The 23,895-nt window shown below is 35.6% G+C and overlaps 1 protein-coding gene across 3 annotated transcripts in view; it reads right to left on the bottom strand.

Moving 5' to 3' along the window:
- MDFIC (MyoD family inhibitor domain containing) overlaps nt 1–23,895 on the bottom strand; it is a 122,310-nt gene that overhangs the window by 12,541 nt on the left and 85,874 nt on the right. The window lies entirely within an intron of this gene.

The raw sequence follows: 23,895 nt of genomic DNA, 5'->3' as shown, positions 1-23,895 counted from the left end.
TGCTTTTCCACTATCTGTGTGGCAAAGTACTTTACATTTCTATTATTTCCTGAGAAATCTCTAATAATCCCTTTCTAAACAATGTTTACCAAACTTCATGAACTGATACAAAAAAGTGAGAAATCAAACAGATCACAATCTAACATTCTTTCTTTTAGAACACTGATTTTCAACCCTTTTCTTCTCATGGCATATATAAAATAATTACTGAAATTCTGTGACATATCAAAACATATTTTTTTGCCCATGTGACAAAAAAGTGTAAAATTTTGATTCATTCACACTGGATAGCTATTTTTGTGTTGGTTGTTGTCATTTTTTTATAAAGATTTTATTTATTTATTTGTTTTTAGAGAGAGGGGAAGGGAGGGGGAAAGAAGGAAGGAAAGATCAATGTGTGGTTGCCTCTCTTGCGGCCCTCACTGGGGACCTAGCCTGCAACCCAGGCATGTGCCCTGACTGGGAATTGAACTAGTGACCCTGTGGTTCACAGCCCGCGCTCAATCCACTGAGCTACACCAGCCAGGGCTCATTTTTTTTTTTTTTTAATTTGACAATCTAAAGGAAGAAAGGTCAGTACTACTGAATAAATAGTCGGGTATTGAATGTTTTAAAAATTCTTGTGGCACACCAGTTGAAAACTGCTGCCTTAGAATTTTGAAGCAAATAAGAGGATCAGATGAAGAAAATTTATATTTATAGAGGAATTTAACACATGACATAAAATAATTTGAGACCAATGTTATAAGTGATTTGTCCAATTTCAGAAATATTTGCAAATTTTTACCAGGACTATTTCTGGGTTTGTTTGTCTGGGTTTGTTTGTTTGTTTGTTTGTTTTGGTAGTTTACACATGCAAGCTTCAGTGAGGGGATTCTGCTGACAGCAAAAGCAACAATACAGAACACCCCCTTGCACAGTCATACACACTTTGTGTTTCTGTAGTGGCTTTAAAACTGAGCGCCTTTGATGAGTTTCAGTAAGTTGTGTGATCATCCTATAATAAACTCCTCAACTGCTTGGATATGCCTATTTCTTTGTAGTCTCGAACTTCATAGAGTCTCTAACTTTGCAAAAGTGGGAAATATGGAAACACAAGGTGATATTCTAAATGCCACATGGCAAAAAGGAGGGAGGGTCAGAAAATAACTCAGAAAGGGAACTCCAGAGCTGATTGTAGAATTAAAGGCTAAAAGAACACACCAATCTTTTATTTCATTCTTCTTGGTGCCAAGACTACTCTCACATACAATAATCTACGGAACAACCAGAAAAAGATCATAGAGTTGTAAGAGTCTGCAGGTTTCTTTCCATATTCTCTTCTTGTTTTAGTAGTTGCCAATCATATCAGGAGAATGCTGAAAGCAATCATATGAATCCACATTCACAACCTTGGGAAGTTCAGGTTTCTAGAATGTATCTGTGGTTTATCTCTTTCTACATTTTTAATACATTTTTATCCTAATATTGATCTTACATATTTTTGTATATTTGAGCTTTTAAAGGATTGTATTACCATGATTTCTAAAATATTCAACATGTTATAAGCAGCTAGCTTTATTATCATTATTATTATAAAAATAGTGTTTCATTTGTAGCAAGCTAATTCTAGTCAATATACTTTCAATCGAATACTCATATTAACTAATTCTAACAACACTGTTGACCTTACCTTTCTTTTCCTCTGTTGAATGATTGATTGTATTTCAAGACTGAATGGGGGGCACCCCAGGTAGTGTGGCTCAGTGGACTGAGTGCCTGCCTGTGAACCAAAGGGTCACTGGTTCAATTCCCAGTTAGGGCACATGTCAGGGGGAGAGGTCCCCAGCTGCAGGAGTGCGAGAAGCAACCACACATTGATGTTTCTCTCCCTCTCTTTCTCCCTTCCTTCCCCTCTCTCTAAAAATACATAAATCTTTAAAAAGAAAAAGACTGAACAGGGGAATCAAAAACTCACTTGAAAATGAATAACATTTAAATTAGTAATTTAAAAACCCTTAGAATAGCCCTGGCTGGTGTGCCTCAGTGGGTTGAGTGCTAGCTTGTGAACCAAATGGTCACTGGTTTGATTCCCAGTCAGGGCACATGCCTGGGTTGTGGGCCAGGTCCCCAGTAGGGGGAGTGCGAGAGGCAACCGCACATTGATGTTTCTCTCCCTTTCTCCTTTCCTTCTCTATAAAAAAAATAAATAAAATATTTTTAAAAGATAAAACCTGAGAATAGAATAGTTTAAAAATATTTTTAAAAAGATAAGAAAACCTGAGAATAGTTAAAATGCCCTAATAGTTACATTATGGTATTTTGCCATGTACAATGCGCACTCTATTGCCCTAAGTTTTGAGGGAAAAATAAGGATGCACATTATACATAGGTAGTACTAATTCTGTATCTATATAAATGCTTTTAATTCTTTTATTTATGCTTCATGTTAAAAGTGTAACTCTAGAAAGCAATAACAATATCCATATGCAAAATAACACCCTGGAATATGATAATCGGTTTTGTTTCTAAATATAAATAAATAATTGAGTTGAAAAATTAAAGTGAAATATTTTTTTCCTGTAAGTTTGAGCCAAAAATGTAGGTGTGCATTATACCTGGCAAAATACAGTAAATTCTTTATGTATTTATCATAAAATATATCATACTTAGAACTATATGTGCAGATCTAAATATAAAATTTTTTATTTCTAAATTTTCTAAATTTTATATTTATTTTTCTTTTTGAATTTATTTTTATTTACCAGTTTCCACCCCCCCAACATCTTCCACCTCCACCCACCCTTCTCACCTTCCACAGTCACCTCAATGTTGTCCACACCTTGAGTTCTTTTCCTTTTTTGCTTGATCCCTCTACATCCCCCAAATCCCTGTCCCTAGAGCTGTCAGCCTGCTCTCTATCTATGAGTCTGTCTCTATTTTGCTTGTTAGTTTAGCTTGTTCATTAGAGTCCTCATATGAGTGAAATCTTATATTTGTCCTTCTCTTACTGGCTTATGTCACTTAGGATAATGTTCTCCAAATCCATCCACGCTGTCACAAAGGGTAAAATTTTCTTCCTTTTTATGGCCAAGTAGTGTAGTCCATTGTGCAATTGTACCATAGCTATTTTATCCATTCATTTATTGATGGACACTTGGGCTGCTTCCAAATCTTGGCTATTGTAAATAACGCTGCTATGAACATAGGGTTGCATATATTCTTTTGAAATACTTTTTGTGTTCCTTTGGATATATTCCCAGAAGTGGAATCTCTGGGTGATAAGGCAGTTCCATCTTTAATTTTTTGAGATAACTCCATTGCTTTCCACAGTGGCTGCACCAATTTGCATTCCTACCAACGATGCATGAGGGGTCCCTTGCTCCACATCTTTGCCAATATTTGTTGTTTGTTGATTTTTTAATGATAGCCATCCTGATAGATGTTAGGTGATATCTCATTGTGGTTTTAATTTGCATTTCTCTGATAAGTGACCTTGAGCAACTTTTCATATGTCTATTGGCCATCTGTATGTCCTCTTTGGAGAAATGTCTACTCAAGTCCTTTGCCCATTTTTAATTGGATTTGGGGGGGGGTTGGTGTTGAATTTTAAAAGTTCTTTATAAATTTTGGATATTAATTCCTTATCCAATGTACTGGCAAATATGTTCTCCCATTGAGTGAATTGTCTTTTCATTTTGTTGATGGTTTCTTTTGCTGTGCAAATACTTTTTAGTTTGATGTACTCCCATTTCTTTTTTTTTCCTTTTCCTTGACTGAGGAGATATATCAGAAAAAGTGTTGCTACAAGGAATGTTTGAGACTTTACTGCCTATGTTTTCTTCTAGGATTTTTATGGTTTTGAATCTAACATTTAATCTTTAATTCATTTTGAGTTTATTTTTGTGTGTGGCATAAGATTTTCAATTATAGTTTCTACTCAGTATTATTTTGTATTAGTTTTAGGTGTACAGCATTGTGGTTAGACAATCATATGCTTTACCATCCAATATATATATTACCCACCTGGCAACATATATAGTTATTAAAATATTATTGACATATTCCCTATGCTGCACTTAACATCCTTGTGACTATTTGTATCAGCATTTCTTAATCCCTTCACCTTTTTAACCAACCCCCAAACTCTGTCAACCAACAGTTTGTACTCTGTATCTATGAGTGTGTTTCAGTTTTGTTTTTTCTTTATATTGTTCCTTAGCTCCCATATATAAGTAAAATCATATGGTAATTGTCTTTGACTTAAATAACTTAGCATAATACCCTCAAGGTCCAAGTAGTAAGATTCACTCTTTTTTATGGCTGTATACTATTCTGTTGAATACATATGTACCACTTCTTTTTTATCCATCATCTACTGATGGGCACTTGGGTTCCTTCTCTATCTTGGCTGTTGTAAATAATGCTGCAATGAACATAATGGTACACATATCCTTTCAAATTAGATTTTTGGGTGTTTGTGGATACCCAGAAGTGGAATCACTGGGTCATAAGGCAGTTCCATTTTTAATTATTTGAGGAAACTCCATACTGTTTTCCATAGTGGCTGCACCAATATCCATTCCTAGCAGTAGTTCATGAGGGTTTCCTTTTCTTCACATCCCCACCAACACTTGTTGATTTATTGATGATATCCATTCTGACACTTGGGAGGTGACATCTCATTGTGGTTTTGATTAGCATTGCTCTGACAGTTATGTGGAGCATCTTTTCATGTTTGTTGGTCATCTGTATAATACAAATTTCATTAAAATTTATATACATTTTTAAAAGTTGGGATCAAAGCCAAACAGTTAATAATGGTTAGATATAGATAGTTAGAAAATGTGATTACTTGGACATTGTTTACATTAAAAAAATATTTACAAAATGGATCAGTTTTAAAGGGGAAAGAATGGTCATCTTGTCCAGTCTTTGGACTGAGGGTTATAATATCTTCGAAGCCTCCTTTGGTCCCTTCCTAAGTATATCTTCCTGTTCTGAGATATAATCACTGTCGTGAATGTTGAATGATTCTTCCTCTTGCGTTTCATTGTTTAGAGCAGTGAAAATTGTAGAGAATCAGGAATTCACAGAACAAAGCAGGGCAGGATACAGTAGACATAGCAATCTTACTTTTCAATTGAAAAGAGAGCACATAAATGGAAAAAGAAAGAAACACAAAACATATATAAACATCCTACATAATCGACCAGAAAGTAAAATAAACCATATGAAGAGCATTTTTTGTTCAACATTATGTTTTTCAGATTTATGCTTGTTGATTCATGTATGTATAGTTCATCTATTTTGCAGGTGTATTATATTCCTTTGATTTAATGGACCATAGTTTATTATCCATCATACTATTTATGAATATTTTGTTCATTTCCAGTGTCTTTGGGATTCCAAACATGACTGTTTGAAATACTTTTGTGAAAGTCTGGTAGAGCACATGTTAAATAATTAGCAGTAGAATGGTTGGGTCACAGGATGTGTATATGTGCATATCTTATTAGGTAATTCTAAATTTGTTTCCAAAATGACTGCTCCAAAATTTACTCCACCAATCAAGTATGAAAATGCTCATTATTTCATATCCTCACCAATCTTTGAAACTGTCATGCTTTCATATATGCCAATTAGTTGAGTGTGGAAAGGTGTCAGTCCCACATGAAGAAGGGTGGGAATGACATTCCAAACTAAACTACTCATTGCCACTCAGGATGTATTCATTTGACAATTAAAATCTCTTCCAGATCGTGGACAATAATGACATTTTTCATCTGGAAATCACAAGCCCTATGCCAAGAATAAAATTTCTCCACACTCATACAGTTAGCCAACAAGATCTACTAGATAATTTAAGTCTATTAAAATGTCTCTGTATTTTTAGTAAACAAAGGAAATGAAAACAAAAATTTCTTAGCTCTAAATAGATCACTCTTTTTCTAGCCTATCTCTTATAACAAGATTTCTATAATTAATGGGTATGAGTGGTGGTTTTACATAAAAGGGAAGCCTAGCATTAATGAAGAAGTATTTATTTGCTGTTATCAGAATTAGGATAGGTGTCATCTTAGGGAAGTGTTGTTTTTATCACTCTTTCATTTTTAAAAACACTATTTAAGAAACTTGCTTTGTACTAAACTCTCTTTATACTCTTTAAATATTAATTCATTCACTTCCTATAACATTCCTAAGAAGCAGTTCTGATATTATCCCCATTTTACCAATATAGAGACAGTCACAGAAAATTTAGGAAATTGACCCAAGTCATAGTAGCAATAAAGTAGCAGAGCCAGGGTCAGAAACCACACATAGACCATGCTCTGATACAGCACGCTGTGTGTGCTACCACTGTAAGTGTGGGTCACTCCAAACAGTTGCTTCATCTTACAGGAGGGAAGATTAGCTATAAATACAAACATTCCTGCTGATTTGTCTTGAGGATTTGCTTTTGGCCTAAAGTCAACTCTCTTTTCCTTTCTAAAGATAATTTTGAATTTCAGTTTTAATGAAGAGTTTATAGTAAATGTTAACCTTCAACAAGTAAGAGCAAAGGTGATGAGCTGCTGCTAGTTGAAATATAACAAAGAGATGGTACCTCAATCAAAAGAAAGAATTCTGTCAATTTAAAATATAAAAATTAAAGTCTACAGTTATATGAAAAAGAACAATGTAGAGATTACATAGGAACTCTAATGACAAAACTAGAATGGTAAAATGACAGAAGTCTCAAAAGGATAAGCTCTTTATGTAAATGTTAAAACTTATTTCAAGAATTTATGTGGAACCATATGCAACACCAAATGGTTTCAGCTTTTTTGAGAAAGAAGAACAAAGTAGGAGGGATCACAATACCTGACATCAAACTATATTACAAGGTCACTGTAATCAAAACAGTCTGGTAATGACATAAGAACAGACACATAGGTCAATGGAACAGAATAGACAGACCAGGAATAAATCCAAGTATCTACGGTCAATTAATATTTGACAAAGAGGGCATAAAATGGAGTAAAAATAGTGTCTTCAACAAAGAGTGTTGGGAGATCTGGACAGCTATATGCAAAAAAATGAAACTTGACCACCAACTTACACCATATACAAAGATAAACTCAAGATGGATAAAAGATTTAAATATAAGTTGTGATACCATAAATGTCCCAGAAGAGAACATAGGCAGGAAAATCTCAGATATTCCACAAAGCAGTATTTTCACCTACATGTTCCCTAGAGCAAGGGTTTTAAAGAAAAGAATAAACAAGTGAGACTACATCAAATTAAAAAGCTTCTGCGTGACAAAAGAAAATATCAGCAAGATGAAAATGGAACCAACCATATGGGAAAACATATTTGCCAAAAATACCTCAGGCAAGGGTTTGATCTTCAAAATATATAAAGAACTCACATGACTCCACAGCAGGAAGACAAAAAATCCAATTTAAAAAATGAGCAAAGGACCTTAATAGACACTTCTCCAAAGAGGACATACAGAAGGCCCATAGGCATATGAAAGGATGCTTAGCATCACTAGCCATTGGAGAGGCTAGTGATTAAAAAATTGATTAAAATTAAAACCTCAACGAGATACTATTTTACACCAGTCAGAATGGCCATCATAAAAAAATTAACAAACAACAAGTGTTGGAAAGGTTGTGGAGAAAAGGGAACCCTAGTGCAGTGTTGGTGGGAATGTAGACTAGTATAGCCACTGTGGAAAACAATATGGAATTTTCTCAGAAAACTAAAAATGGAACTGCCTTTTGACCCAGCAATTCCATTGCTGGGATTATATCCTAAGAACCCTGAAACACCAATTCAGAAGAACTTATGCACCCCAATGTTCATAGCAGCACAATAAACAATAGCCAACTGCTGGAAACAGCCTAAGTGCCCAGCAGTAAATGAGTGGAGCAAAAAATTGTGATACATTTACACAATGGAATACTACACAGCAGAAAGAAAGAAGGAATGCCTATCCTTTGAGACAGCATGGATGGAACTGGAAAGTATTATGCCACATGAAATGAGCAAGTGTGAAGGACAAAAACCCTTTGATCTCTCCTATAACTGGAACCTAATCAACAAAACAAACAAACGAGCAAAATATAACCAGAGACATGGAAATAAAGAACAAATTGACAGTGACCAGTGGGGAGGCGGGAGGGGAATAATGAGAAAAGAAGGGGAGGGTCAAGTCAAGGAACATGTATAAAGGACCCATGGACAAGGACACCAGTGGGGGGAGTACTGAGTGTGGGACAGGGTGGTGGGCAGGGCAGAGGAGAGAAATGGGAAAACAATGGGGACAATTGTAATTGAAAAACAATAAAAAGATTAAAAAACAAAAAATTAACAAAAATAAACATCTCTAAACATAGGTTCAATTTAATTTACTAGAAAAGCACTTTTGGCTACTATGAAAAACCAAGTCTCTTAACAGAAAACCACAAACCAAAATGCATTTTAGAGATTAAAGTGATATTAAGCAAGGTACATTTAAAGAGACATCTATCTGAAAGTGGAGAAATACTTAGATATAACAACCAAACACACAAACAACAAAAGAATACATAATACTATCGAATCAATTTAATAATCTGATTTTTATCCCTTGCCAGAAACATTTTTCTTTTTGGTTGTGTTCTAGAAACAGTAGTTTGTGACACGGGGTAATAAAAAAGGTTAAAATAAACTAAGAAAAAAATAATTGTTAATTGTTACCACTATCACTTCCACCATTCTCAGCAGAATCAAGAATCATAAAAGGCCCCAGCTGGTGTGGCTCAGTGGATTAAGTGTCCGTCTGCGAACCAAAGTGTCGCTGGCTCAATTCCCAGTCAGGGCAGAGGCCTGGGTTGTGAGCTGGGTCCCCAGTAGGGGGTATGTGAGGGGTAACCACACACTGATGTTTCTCTCCTTTTCTTTCTTCTTCCCTCCCCCTCTCTAAAAATAAATAAATAAAATCTTTAAAAAAAAAGAATCATAAAAGGCATTAAATGTTGGTTTTATTTGAAGCACAGACAGGATTATAAAAATTATCAAAGTAAGAGTTAAAAAGAGAAACAAACAAAAAGATGAATCCTCCTCATCTATGTAGTTTACCATCAGAAACAATTGTTTTCACACTGTTCATGAAGTTTTTAGTTTATATGGTTTTATTCAGTTATAGTTGCAGATTTGGTCCAAAGTATTAAGCTTTGACAAGTCAATTAAGGTTTTGGGAAGGGTTTCTGTCCCAAACTGGGCCAAGCAAGAACTGCACAATGCAGTGTATTACTGAGAAGAGAACACAGCACAAGACTGATTACTATAAATTTAGGAAAACAAAGGAACCCACCAGCAGCCAAGTAGCTAAAATCATGACAGCAAGTCTTCAGCAGAGCATTTGATTAAAAAAATAAAAGGTTATGAATTACTGCAGACACAAACTGAATAAAAACTTTGTGTCTTATGGAAGATCATTAGTGTTAAACCCATGTATCTGGTATCTCTGGAAATTGGCCAGCTTCCCAATACCATGAAGACAACTGAAACCTACTAAAACATCATCTCAGATGACTGGTGAAAATATTTGTGACTGATCCAAGGGACTTTGTTGTGTTTAAAATGAGACCATAGATTCATTTTTATAAGAACATGTTAGTTCAATAATAAAATTATCCCCAATTAATTTACTCAATCGCATGTGGCCAAAAATACTAACAAAATGCAAGGAAAGCAGTTTTAACAGTAAAAGGATCCCTAAAGAGCCATCAGAAAACTATCTGCACAGTAAACTCAGCTCTATTATAAGTAAGGTTCTATTTTAGTTTCCTTCTTTTAAGATGTGGTATGATTTGCTCTGAATTTCTTAGAACAAAGACGCCAAACAGCAGAGTACAGGGAAGTTAAAGAGCAGTGGTTTCTGAGAATAACCTACAGCCTCTTTTTGAGCAAATGCAGATTTGCATGTGTCTTATCTTGACTAAACTCAATAATGTTTCCTATGACTTAAAATGCTTTCTTAATCAGGTCCCTATCACATAAACTATATACTGAGAAACAGAGGTTCAAAAATATCCCCAAAACAATTGCAGATGAGAACATGAACAGTGAGTTATGTGTAACTAGCAATTTAGGAAATTGCATTGAGAACAAACCTGAATCTGTAGCTCTACAGCCAAAGCTATAGAGAATCCGTAAGTTGTTCCCATGTCTTGTTGCTAAGGCTCACACCTCCCTGATAGGGGTGCTCACTGTGCAGAGGAAGTCTAACTGGCTGGGGGCATTCCTACTCCCATATATTGCTTACTGTTATTTCTCAACACAAAAAAAGCATGCTAGAGGTAGATTTTGGTGGTCCTGAATCCCAGCCAGAATGGCTGAGTTAGTGTATGGCCTCTGTGAAAAGCCAGCTGTGAGGGACAAGACACAGACATCTTCAGGGAGTTCAGTTCCTCAAGTGTTCCTGGGGGCAAGAAATATTTACTAATGTAGCACAGCAGCTCAGCTCTAAGTAGTTCTGTGTCTCTAGGCCAGAGGACTCACAGTATCTGGTCTACAGCACAGAATGACCTGCTGCCTGCATATACTGAAAGTGTGCCTCCTACACAGAAGAATCCTCTGGCACACTGCTGTCCCCATGAGGTCATGGGTCTTAGTCAGAACACAATTAACATTTTCCTGTTGAAGAAAGTGAGTTAAGTCAGGAGTAAAATAAAGAGAACAATGTTTTACACTGCAAAACAAGGATGACCACACTTGAGAAGCAACAATAATCTTTATTTTTCATTCAACAAACTTAAAAGAACCTTGGGAAAAAACAGCACCACTTTCCAATACCTAATGAAAGAACTCCTCAGTAAATTTCCTATCACCTGTCCAAATTCTGGAATTCATCCTCCTCCTATGGAAGGTACATTTGTATTTTAAATTACAGTAAATGGATACTACAGATTTTTTTCTTCATTATTCATTTAGCCCGCTGCCTGATCTTTGGTTGATTTATTTAAATATTCCAAACTGTCACAGAGTTTGATCCAGTAATTGGGTTATGACCTAACAGGAGCACTGATTAAAGTAGTCCTTTCTAAAAGTCACATTTTATAAAGTTTAAGAAAATAACATATATACCAGGACAATTTTTGTTTCCCAGGAGCTTTAAAATCACAGTTCAGCTTTACCTCTTATTTGTTCTTGTTTAAATATTATGCAAGCTATATTATAAAAAGAAATCAGCTTTTTAAAAAAAAGACATATATTACCCACTGGGGTAGGTAGTTCTGCAAAAGGTGATGATGATAATGATGATGATGATAAAATAACATCCTTGCAATATTAGACACTTTGTATTTATTTTTATTGAGGTGTAATTGACATTATATTAGTTTCAGATGTATAAAATAATGATTTTATATTTATTTATACTGTGAAATGATCACTACAACACCTAGTTAACATCCATCATTATACATAGTTACAATTGCTTTTTCCAGTGATGAGAACTTTTAAGATCTACTCTCTTAAAAACTTTCAAATATGTAATACAGTATTAACTACACTCAAAATGCTGTTAAGTTACATCCCCATTACTTATTTTATAATGGGATATTTGTATCTTTTAACACTATGCTCATTTTGCCCAGCCCCAACCCACACCTCTGGCCACTATCAATCAGTTATTTTTATCTATGAGCTCATAGTTTCCTCCCTCCCTCCCTCCCTTCCTTCCTTCCCTCTTTCTCTCTCTCCTTCCCACTCCCTTCCTCCCTTTAGGATTCTATACATACCTAAGCTCATGTGGTATTTGTCTTTCTCTGTCTGACATATTTCACTAAAGATGATGACATTTCAAGGTCTATGCATGTTGTCGTAAATGACAGTATTTCCTCATTCTGTTTGTTCGTTTTATGGTTGAATAAACTCTCTATTGTATGTATGTATTACTTCTTCATTCATTCATCCACTGATGGACACTTAGGTTGCTTCCATATCTTAGTTATTGCAAATAATGCTGCAGTGAACATGGGGGTGCACATATCTTTCTTTTCATTTCCTTCAAATAAATACCCAGAAGTGGAATTAGGATCATATGGAGTTTTATTTTTAATTTTCCGAAGAACCTCCAAAATGTTTTCCATAGTGGCTATATCAAATTATATTCCCATCAAAAGTGCAAAAGTGTTCTCTTTTCTTCAACATCTCTGGTAACTCTTATTTCTTGTGCTTTGCTAATAATCCTTCTAACAGTTGTGAGGTGATATCTCATTGTGGTTTTAACTTACATTTCACTGGTGGTTAGTAATGTTAAACATCTTTTCATGTACCTGATGTCCATCTGTATGTCTTTTCTGGAAAAATGTCTATTCAGATTCTCTGCCCATTTTTTAAAAATTGTATTGTTTGGGTTGTTGTTGTTGTTTTTGAGTTATAAAGTTCTTTATATATTTTTATATTAGCTCCTTATCAGATATATGATTTGCAAATATTTTCTCCCATTCTACATGTTGCCTCTTCATTTTTTTTGATGGTTTCCTTTGCTGTGCAGAAGCATTTTTTAATTTGATGTATTATTGTTTATTTTTGCTTTCATTATCTTTGATTTTCATATCAAATCCAAAAAAATCATAAGCAAAACTGATATCAAGGGGCTTACCACCTATGTTTTCTTCTGGGAGATTTATGGTTTCAGGTCTTACATTCAAGTCTTTAATCTATTTTGAGTTAATTTTTATGTAAGAAGTAAGATAGTGGTCGAGTTTCAATCTTTTACATGCAGCTTTCCTGTTTTCCCCATAGTATTCTTTCTCCCTTGTACATTCTTGGCTCTATTATCATAAATCAATTGACCATATATGCCTGGGTTTATTTCCAGATCTCTATTCCTTTCTCAGTAGTGTCTTAAAGACACTATGCTCTCTCCATTGTATATTCTTAGCTCTATTGCTGTAAATTAATTGACTGTATATTCTAGACATGGGTTCATTTCCAGTTCTCTATTCTGGTGTAATGATCTTTATGTGTTTTTATGCTAATGTCATGCTGTTTTGATTACTATAGCTTTATAATATAGTTTAACAACAGAGAGTGTGATGCTTCCATCTTTGTTATTCTTTCTCATGATTGCTTGGCTATTTGGGTTCTTTTGTGGTTCCATACAAATTTTAGGATTGTTTATTGTATTTCTGCGGGAAAAAAAGTCATTGCAATTTTAATGGGGATTGAACTGAATCTGTAGATTCTTTTGGGTAATACGGGCATCTTTAACAATATTAATTCTTCAAATCCATGAGCACACATATCTTCCAATTTATTTTGGTCACCTTCAATTTTTTCATCATTGTCTCATAGTTTTCAGAGTATAAGTCTTTCACCTCATTGGTTAAAGTTATTCCTAGGTATTTAATTCTCATTAAGGCAATTTTAAACGGGATTGTATTCTTAATTTTTACTCTTATAGATCATTAGTGTATAAAAATACATGTTTTTGCATATTGATTTTGTACCGTGCAGCTTTATTAAATTCATTGACGAGTTCTAATATTTTCTCTTTTTTTGGTGGAGTCCTTAGGGTTTTTTATAGATAATATGTCATCTGCAAATAGTGACGTTTTACTTCCTCCCTTCAAGGCGATGCCTTTTTCTACTTGTTCTTGCCTAATGGCTGTGGTTAGAACTTCTAATACTATGTTGAATAAAAGTGGTAAGAGAAGGCATCCTGTCTATTTCCTGGTCTTAGAAGAAAAGATTTCAGCTTTTTACTACTCAGTATGATATTAACTGTGGGATTATCATACATGGCCTTTATTATGTTGAGGCATTTCCCTCTCTTCATACTTCATTTAGTTTGTTTTGTTTTTTTTTTTTGAAATACAGAAGGAGCAGTCATTAGACAAAAAATCATAGCAATGCAGGCCTAACTGAAAGAGCAAAATAAAAATGTCAAATAAATAATATAACCTTATACATAAAGTAACTAAAAATCATAATTTTAAGACAACAACAACAAAGAAGGCCCAGAGTGAGAGGAAGGAAGAAAAGAATGAAGATCAGAGTTGTAATAAATGAAATAAGAGACTAAAAAAAAAAAAACACAAAAGATAAATAAAGCCAAGAGCTGGTTCTTTGAAAAGATATACAAGATTTATAAACCTTTAATCAGACTCAACAAGAAAAAAAAAGAACATAAATAAATAAAATCAGAACTGGCAGAAGTAATGACTGAAACCACAAAAACACAAATTATAAGAAAATAATATGAACAATGATGTGCCAACAAATTGAACAATCTGGAAGAAAGGGATGAATTCTTTGAAACATACAGAAATTCTGAAAGACTGATTACAACTAATAAAATCAAACAAGTAATCAAAACCTTCCAGCAAACAGAAGCCAACCAAGAATATTCAAAGATGAATTTACCAAATATTCAAAGAGCTAACAGATACCCTTCTCAAACTAGTCGAAAAATTTCAAGAGCAAGGAAGACCCCAAGTTCATTTTACCAGGCCAGAATGTTACTATATCCTAACCCACCTTAAAATACTACAAAGAAAAAATTATAGGTCTATATGATAGATGAATATAGATACAAATATCCTCAAATCAAATCCAGCAATATATATATTTTTTTTATGATCACCATGATCATGTGGGACTTATTCCTGGGATGCAAGGTTGGTACAATATCTGCATATCAATTACTGTGATATACCACATTCACAAATTTTTAAAAAAAATACGTGTGTGTGTGTGTGTGTGTATGGAAAAAGCATTTGAAAAAATCCAGAATTGATTTATGATAAAAACTCTTGGTGAGATAGAAATAGAACACAGTTAAGCATAATAAAGGCTATATATAAGAAACCCACAGCCAACAGCATACTCAATGGGAAAAAAACTAAAAGCATTTCCCTTAATATTAGGAACAAGACAGGGATGTACACTTTCACCACTCTCATTCAACATAGTACTGGCCTCAGCAATCAGACAAGAAAAAAATAAAAGGGGTCCAAATTAGAAAGAAAGAAGTAAAACTGTCATTATCTGCAGATATGTGAACTGTATATGGAGAATCCTGAAGATTCACCAAAAAAGCTACTAGAACTGATAAATTCAGTGAAGTAGCAGGATACAAAATAAATACTCAAACATTAAATGCATAAAAAAGTACACCAAAGATGAACTATTGGGTTGGCCAAAAGTTTCATTTATTTTTTTTTGTATAATAGGCACATTTTTCATTTTCACTAATAACTTTATTGATTTGGGTATTTTGAGTATGTTGGCTATCTCTCACATGGTATAACATTGGTTGTTCTCAATTAATGTCTCGATTTGATTGCTACCAGCTTCTACTGGTCTACCCATCTGTGGAGCATTGGCCAGCAAGAAATCTCCAGCACGAAACTTGGCAAACAACTTTTGACATGTTCCGTCACTCATAGCACCTTCTCCATTCACTGCACAAAACTTTTCTTTGTGTTTCACTTGTGTTTCCACCTTTCTTGAAATAATAAAGAATAATATGCCAAAAAATGTTGCATATTTTCTTTCATATTTAATATTAAATTGGCTATAGAAAAATTCACCAATTCGGATGTTTTTTTAAATGCATGCTGATATGACAGCTGCCAAAATACAATCTAACAAAATTGTTTCAAATAATGTTAAAGAAAACTAAGCCCTACTAGAGCCATCTTGTGGAAAAAAGCAAATGAACTTTTTAGCCAAACCAATATCAGAAAGGGAAACTATGAAAACGATCATGTTTACAATTGCATCAAAAAAAATTACTAAGGAATAAATTCAACCAAAGAGATAAAAAGACCTATACTCAGAAAATTTTATGGTAATGAAATAAATCAAAAGTTACTAATAACTAGAAGTTAGTTATTAGTAAAAAAATTACTAATATACCATGATCATGAATGGGGAAAATTAATATCATTAAAATGTCTGTACTACCCAAAGCAATCTATAGATTCAATGCAATTCCTATCAAAATACCAATGGCACATTTCACAGAACTAGAACAAATAATCCAAAAATTTACATGGAACCACAAAAGAGACAGAATGATCACAGCAATCTTGAGAAAGAACAAATTGGGAGGTATCACACTACCTGATATCAAACTTTACTACAAGGCTACAGTAATCAAAAGAGAATGGTGTGGGCATTAAAATAGATACACAGGTGAACAGAAACAAATAGGGATCCCAGTAATAAACACAAAACACACACCTATATGGTTAATTAATCTATGACAATGAAAGCAAGAACATTCACTTCAGTAAAAACAGTCTATTAAAAAAATGGTATTGGAAATTTTGGATAGATACATCAAAAAATGAAACTAGACTACCTTCTTATACTCAAAATGCAAGAATAAACTCAAAATGAATGAAAGGCTTAAATATAAGATCTGAAACTGTAAAACTCTAGAAGAAATCACAGGTAGTATTATCTCAGACATTTCTATTAGCAATATTTTTTTCACTATCTTCTTGGGCAAGAGAAACAAAAAATAATAATGAACAAATGGGACTATGTCAAACCGAAAAGTTTCTACACAGGAAGGAAAAACATCAACAAAATGAAAAGACAACTTACTAAATGGGAAAAAATTATTTCCCAAAGATCTGTCCTATAAGGATTTAATATCCAGAATGTATAAAGAACTCTGACAACTAAACAGCAGAAAACCAAATAATCCAATTAAAAAGTGAGCAGAAGTCCTAAGTAAATACTAAGTAAAAACCCCGGTGCAGTGTTGGTGGACTACAGATTTGTGCAACCACTATGGAAAACTGCAAGGAGGTTCCTAAAAAAAATCATAAATGGAATTGCCTTATGACCCAGTGATATCATTTCTGGGAATATATCTGAAAAAAACCCAAAATACTAATTAAAAATTTATATATACCCCTATATTCATTGCAGCTATTTACAATAGCTAAGATATGGAAGCAACCCAAGTGCCTAACAATATACAAGTAGATAAAAAAAAAAGCTGTGGCACATATATACAGTGGACTACTATTTGGACATAAAAACAAACAAACAAACAAACAAAAAACCCCAACTTACTTTGTGACAGCATGGACGAACCTAGATGGTATTGTGTTGAGTGAAATAAGTCAGAGAAATACTAATACCTTATGATTTCACTTTTATATGGAATCTAAAGATCAAAATAAGCAAACAAAATAAAAACAAACTCATGAGTACAGCAAACAGATGGGTAACTGACAGAGGAAGGGGTTTCTTGGGTTGGCCGAAAAGTTTAAGGGATAAAAAGTACAAATGGGTAGTTAACAGCATAGGGAATACAGCCAACAATATCATAATAACTACATATGTGGCTGGACAGGTTCTTGACATTTAGGGGCAGGAAAAGGCAGGTACAAAGCCTTCAATTCTCCATTTCAGAAATGAAGAGGTAAGGACAGCATTAGTGATAATATGGTGTCAGGGGGTCAGGCAGGATGGCTATGAGGAATATAAGGAAGGTAGTGTTAGCAGGAGTTGACAAGACACTGGATGAGGCAGTGATGGGAAGAGTCAAGTGCAATGCACTGGTTTTTGGAGCCATTTGCCACAGAAGAAATGTAGAAAAAAATAGTTTGGTTTAAACATTTTGAACATTAAGGCATAGTAAATCTGAGGATACTCAAATGGAGATTTCCAAGTTGTGGCTGGATACAGAGGTCTGGAGCTTGGGAAATAAATTCTAGCAAGGAAGTTAGAAGTAGCTGAAACTCTTACATAGGATGAAATTATTAAGTTGCCCTGAGAGAATGTGCCAAGTAAAAAGGGAAGAGAATGAAAGGGGACAACAGCATTTAAGAAAGGGCTGAGGAAGAAGGCTAGGCAGAGGAAACTCCAGGAAATGGAGGTACCATAGAAGTAAGATAGAAAAATAGTTCAGGAAAATTGTGTCAAACACTGTTTAGCCAGATTAATTTTAGTGATGTGATAGCTAGGGAAATGAACAGCAGTGAGATGGGGAGTGATTGAAAAAATGAGGAAGTAGAGTATGCTAAGGCATATATATATTGGGTTGGCAAAAAAATTTGCTCCCCCCAATCCCCCTCCCCCCTGTAAGATGGCTCTAGTAGCACTTAGCTGTATCTAACTTCATCCAAAACAATTTTGTTAGACTGCATTGTGACAGCTGTCATATCAACATGCATTAAAAATAATCGAAATTGAGACTGCCAGACAAGATGGAGGCATAGGTAGACATGCTATGCCTCCTCCACAGCCAAAACAAGGGCAACACCAAATTTAAAAACAAAAAATAACCAGAACTGACAAAATCAAACTGTATGGAAGTCCGACATCCAAGGAGTTAAAGAAGAACCATTCATCCAGACTGGTAGGAGGGGCGGAGATGGGCAGCCAGGTAGAGAGGACTCGCGGCAAGGCAGCGGCTGGATGACCAAGGCAGGCAAGGCAGTGGCTGGCAGACCTGGCGAGGCGGTGGATTGGAGACTGTGCAGTCCCATATTCTCGTGCAGATAACTGGGAGGAACAACTAGGGAGCGAGATAGGCCGCATAACCCAGGGTTCCAGTGACAGGAAATAAAGCCTCTTGACTGAAAACACCTGTGGGGGTTGAGGCGGCAGGAGGAGAAACTCCCAGCCTCACAGGAGAGTTCATTGGAGAGACCCACAGGGTCCTAGAAGGTACACAAACCCACCCACTGGGAATCAGACCAGAAAGGCGCAATTTGACTGTGGGTAGCAGAGGTAGTGACTGAAAACCAGCAGAGAGCAGAGCAAGCAGCATTGTTCCCTCTTGGACCCCTCCCCCACATACAGCATCAAAATGCAGCTACTGGGTTGCCCCGCCCTGGTGAACACCTAGGGCTCCGCACCTTACTACATAACAGGTGTGCTGAGACAAAAAAAAAAAAAAAAAAAAAAAAAAAAAAAATTGCCCAAATGAAAGAACAGTTTTAAGTTCCAGAAAAAATACAACTAAGAAATGAAGAGATAGCCAACCTATTAGATACACAGTTCAAAACCCTGGTTATCAGGATGCTCCAGGAACTCACTGGGTACTTCAACAGCATAAAAAAGACCCAGGCAGCAATGAAGGTCGCATTATGTGAAATAAAGAAAAATCTACAGGGAACCAACAGTGAAACCTTGCAGGCAAGAAGGGGCTGGAAAGAAGTATTCAAAGTCATGAAAGACAAGGACCTACATCCAAGATTACTCTATCCAGCAAAGCTATCATTTATAATAGAAGGGCAGATAAAGTGCTTCCCAAATAAGGTCAAGTTAAAGGAGTTCATCATCACCAAGCCCTTATTATATGGAATGTTAAATGGACTTATCTAAGAAAAGGAAGATCAAAAATATGAACACTAAAATGACAACAAACTCACAGCTATGAACAACCAAACGTAAAAACAAAACAAAACAAAAACAAACTAAGCAAACAACTAAAACAGGAACAGAATCACAGAAATAGAGATCACATGGAGGGTTATCAGTGGGGGAGTGGCAGGGGAGAAAGGGGGAAAAGGTAAAGAGAACAAGTAGCATAAATGGTAGGTAGAAAATAGGGGGAGGTTAAGAACAGTATAGGAAATGTAGAAGCCAAAGAACTTATAATTATGACCCGTGGACATAAACCAAAAGGGGGGAATACAGGTAGGAGTGGGTGAGCAGGGCAGAGGGGAATAAAGGGGGGGAAACGAGACAACTGTAACAGCATAATCAATAAAATATATTTTAAAAAGTCAAAATTGATGAATTTTTGTTAAGCCATTTTAATATTGAAGGTGGAAGAAAATAAGCAACATTTTTGGCATACTAGGCATAATATGTTTATTGTTTTGACAAAGTTACACAACTGAAGCGCCAAACAAAAAGATTTGTTCAGTGTATGGAGAAGGTGCTATGACTGCTGGAATGTGTCAAACATGGTTTATAGAAGGAGGTGACAACTGAAAACTTGGAACAAATATTGGCAAAATCTGGTCTGAATCCCCATGAACTTCTAAACTGGAGGCTGACAAATCTACTTAGAAAGAAACATTTGCTATGCAGGTTCTGACAGAAAAGGAGATCCAAGATGGTGGAGGAGTAAGTGGAAGCTACACTAACCTCCAAGAAAGAGTTTGGAATTACAACTAAAATATAGAGAAATCATCTGGAATAACCAACTGAACAATACCTGGAGAGAAGCCTTACAACCATGGACAAGAAACCACTTCAACACAACGTGACTGGTATGGAGTGTGGAGAAGATGCAAGAGGACTGGCTGGGCTCCCATGAGTAGTAGCTTAAGTTCCAGAGGGATATTTCAGTAGCTGGGGTGTTACCCCTGAAAGTGGGGTGTCAAAACTCTAGCCTATAGCACCAGAGCCAGAATGATACCCAAAAAACATCCAGCTGAGAAAAACAGCAGTTTCTGTTTATAGGGAGAGACAGGTGGAGATTCAAATAGCCTGTTAAAGGGCCAACACACAAAATTTTGTTTGCAGCCTCTTACCCTGGGCTCTAGCAAAGGGTAAGCAGAGTGGAGTAGAGAAACTTAAGGAGAGTCTGGGGTTGGTGGCTCTGGGAAGAGAATTGGGGAATAGCCACTAGGATCCCTGTCCTGAGTCATTCCCCATACTGCAGGAACCATCACCCACAGGCAGACTCCTTGAATGGCATCACCCTGAAAGGAAGCAATAGCTGATCCCAAAGGAATTACTCTGCCCCACCCTGTGGTGCTGAGGCCTGACTGCTAATTACAGGTTGATTAGATTAACAACTGAAGGAGACAGCCACAGACTGTGGAACACTTGTAGTCATGAAAGGCTGCCAAGGGCCAGAATGAGACAGCGTCTGACATCACCAGGGGCAGATCCAGAAAGAAAAGATAGTGGTAAACACTAGATTCTACTGAAACAAATTCCACCACCATCTTCTTCATGATTTGTGTTGTTTTTAATCTTGCATAGCTTTTTAACATTTATTTCTTGTCCTTCAAGTTTGTGCCTACTATGTCACTAGTTTTTATATTATACTTTAATTCAAATCTCATATTTTGCTCTTCCCTTCTCTTACTCCATTTTACCTTCTTTCCTCTCCTTATCTTCATTTTAAAATTTATTTTTTCTCTTGCTATTACTTGTTTCCATTCCATAACTTGCCATTTCTCCCCTCTCCAGTCTCTCAAAACCATTTTTCTTGTCATTGATCATCTCGCATTCATTTTTCTTTTCTTAACACACCCTTTTTATCTTTCTACCTTTACCAATATGTGCTCACTGGTTGTGGATATGGTGGTGGTTATTGCATTTCATCAACTTTATTTCTAGATCTTCACTATTTTTGTATTTCAAATTTCAAATTTTACCATTCCCCTCCCCTACTCCATTTTGCCTTCTTCGTGCTCTTTTCTAATTTTTTTCTTTATCAGTTTTTTTTAATTTTTATTGTTATTCAATTACAGTTGTATGCCTTTTCTCCCCATCCCTCCACCCCACCTGAACCCACCTCCCTCCCCCACCTCCACCCTCCCCCTTGATTTTGTCTATGTGTCCTTTATAGTAGTTCCTGTAATCACCTCTTCCCACTGTCCCCACCCCACTCCCCCCTGGCTATTGTTAGATTGTTCTTAACTTCAATGTCTCTGGTTATATTTTGATTTTAATTTTTCCCTGCCTTAGCCTGATTTTCATTCCTTACCCTTAGTATGCCTTTTCCTCTATCTTCTCAAAATCACTTCTCTTTTCTCTAGATATCTGTTAAGCTTTTCTTTCTTTCTTTCTTTTTCCCCTATTATTCTCATCCCACCTACATTAACCTTTGCTCATTTGTTGTAGATATTGCTATGGTGGATCTTTTTTGCCAATTTGTTTCCTATTTTTTCTCTCATTATATATTTTTTTAATTTTCTGTTTAAACCTAACACTATACCTGTCCCTTCTCTAACTCAACTCCGACTTCTCCCCTCTCTTTTTTATTTAAAATGTAAATTTTCCTGTCTCTCTTTGCCTTGTATCTATTCCTTGCTCTTATTATTGCTTCTCCCTCTACCCTCTCAAAATCTACTTTCTTTCACACAGTCATCTCATAATTGCTTTTCCTTTTTCAAAATAGTATTAATCTTTAAAAAAATAGTATTAATCTTTTTACAACTTTTTAGTAATGGCTCATTTGCTATTGATAGTAGGGGGGGTGTTATTTTTGTGGGATGGGTTTGTTCCCTAGCCTGTTCAATTTTGTTCTGGCAGCACCTGTACAACAGCATACAAGACATGATGGGCAGAGTGATTCCGTCAGCCAACCACAGGGAAAGACCAACAAACAAAAATCCAACAACAACCAAAACCCGGTTACAACCAGAGAGCCCACATAAACAGCATTGAGGGCATCCCAACAGCATCAAGTCCAGGAGATCAAGGGCACTGCACCACAGAGTCCCACAAGTCAAGTCTCCTACCATGGATGTTCACACCATGAAGACAGAGAGTCAAAGCAGATATATCTAAGATGCAGAAACAAACAGTCACTTAAAATGGGGATAAAAGAAACAATCCTTAATTGAAAATAAAACAGGAATCTCCCAAAGAGTGCCAATTAAATACAGGCAAAAAAACTATCAAACATTGAGTTCAAAATAATGGTTACAAGGATACTGAAGGAGCTCAGTGAGAACTACAAAGAACTCCAGGGAAGCTACAAGGCACTTACCGTGAACTACACCAGCATGAAAAAGGACATAGAAAGTGTAAGTAAGAGCCAGGTGGAAATGAAGAATACAATATCTGAAATGAAGTACTTAGAAGAAGGAATTAGAAGCATGCTAGATGAGGCAGTGCATTAAATCAACAACCTAGGGGACAGGGTAAAAAAAAAAAATTCCCAGACAGAGTAACAAAATGAAAAAGGACTAAAAAAGAATGAAGAGGGTTTAAGGGAGCTGCAGAACAACATGAAACAGAATAATATCCATATCATAAGGATACCAGAAGGAGAAGAAGAGCCTGGGACAGAAAACCTATTTCAAAAAAGTAATGACATAAAACTTCCCTAACTTAATAAAAGAAAAAGTCACACAATTCCAGGAAGCACAGAGGGTCCCAATCAAGATGAACCCAAAGAAGCCCACCCCAAGATACATCATACTGAAAATGGCAAAATTAAAAAAAAAAAAAAGAAAGAAAGAAAGAATCTTGAAGGCAGCAAGGGAGCAACGACTAGTAATATACAAGAGAGCTCTGATAAGGCTATAAGTTGATAACTCAACAGAAACACTACAAGAAAGAAGGGAATGGCAAGAAATATTCCAAGAAATGAAAACCAAAGGTCTGCAACCGAGACTACTCTACCCAGTAAGGCTCTCATTTAAAAAGGAAGGCAAAATAAGGAGCTTCCCAGACAAACAGGAGGTTAAAGAATACATCTCCAACAACTCAGCATTTCAAGAGACGCTAAAGGAACTGCTTTAACATAATGAAGAAAAAGATAGACAGAGGAACATAAGTACAAAGGGAAAATGGCAATAAATAAATACCTATCAATAACAGCATTAAATGTAAATGGATTATACACTCCAATCAAAAGACATTGGGTAGCTGAATGGATAAGAAAACAAGAACAACATGTAGGCTGTCTAGAAGAGACCCAGCTCAGAATAAAAGATCTGCAGAGACAGAAAGTGAAGGGAAGGAAAAAATATTCAAGTAAAACTATATGAAAAAAAAAAAGCTGGGGTAGAAACACTTACATCAGTCAAAATAGATTAAAAAAAAAAAGGTCATAAAAACACAAGGACACTACATAATACTTAAAGGAATAATCCATAAGATATAACGATTGTAAACATAAATGCACCCAACATAGCTCCAAATACATAAGGAAAATCTCGTAGAACTTCAAGAAAGATATTGACAGTATCACACTCATAGTAG

Source organism: Desmodus rotundus, chromosome 6 (assembly GCF_022682495.2).
Source record: "Desmodus rotundus isolate HL8 chromosome 6, HLdesRot8A.1, whole genome shotgun sequence".
Classification (NCBI taxonomy): domain Eukaryota; kingdom Metazoa; phylum Chordata; class Mammalia; order Chiroptera; family Phyllostomidae; genus Desmodus; species Desmodus rotundus.
The sequence above is the reverse complement of the archived record's forward strand: the minus strand, read 5'-3'. Positions and strand labels throughout refer to the sequence as shown.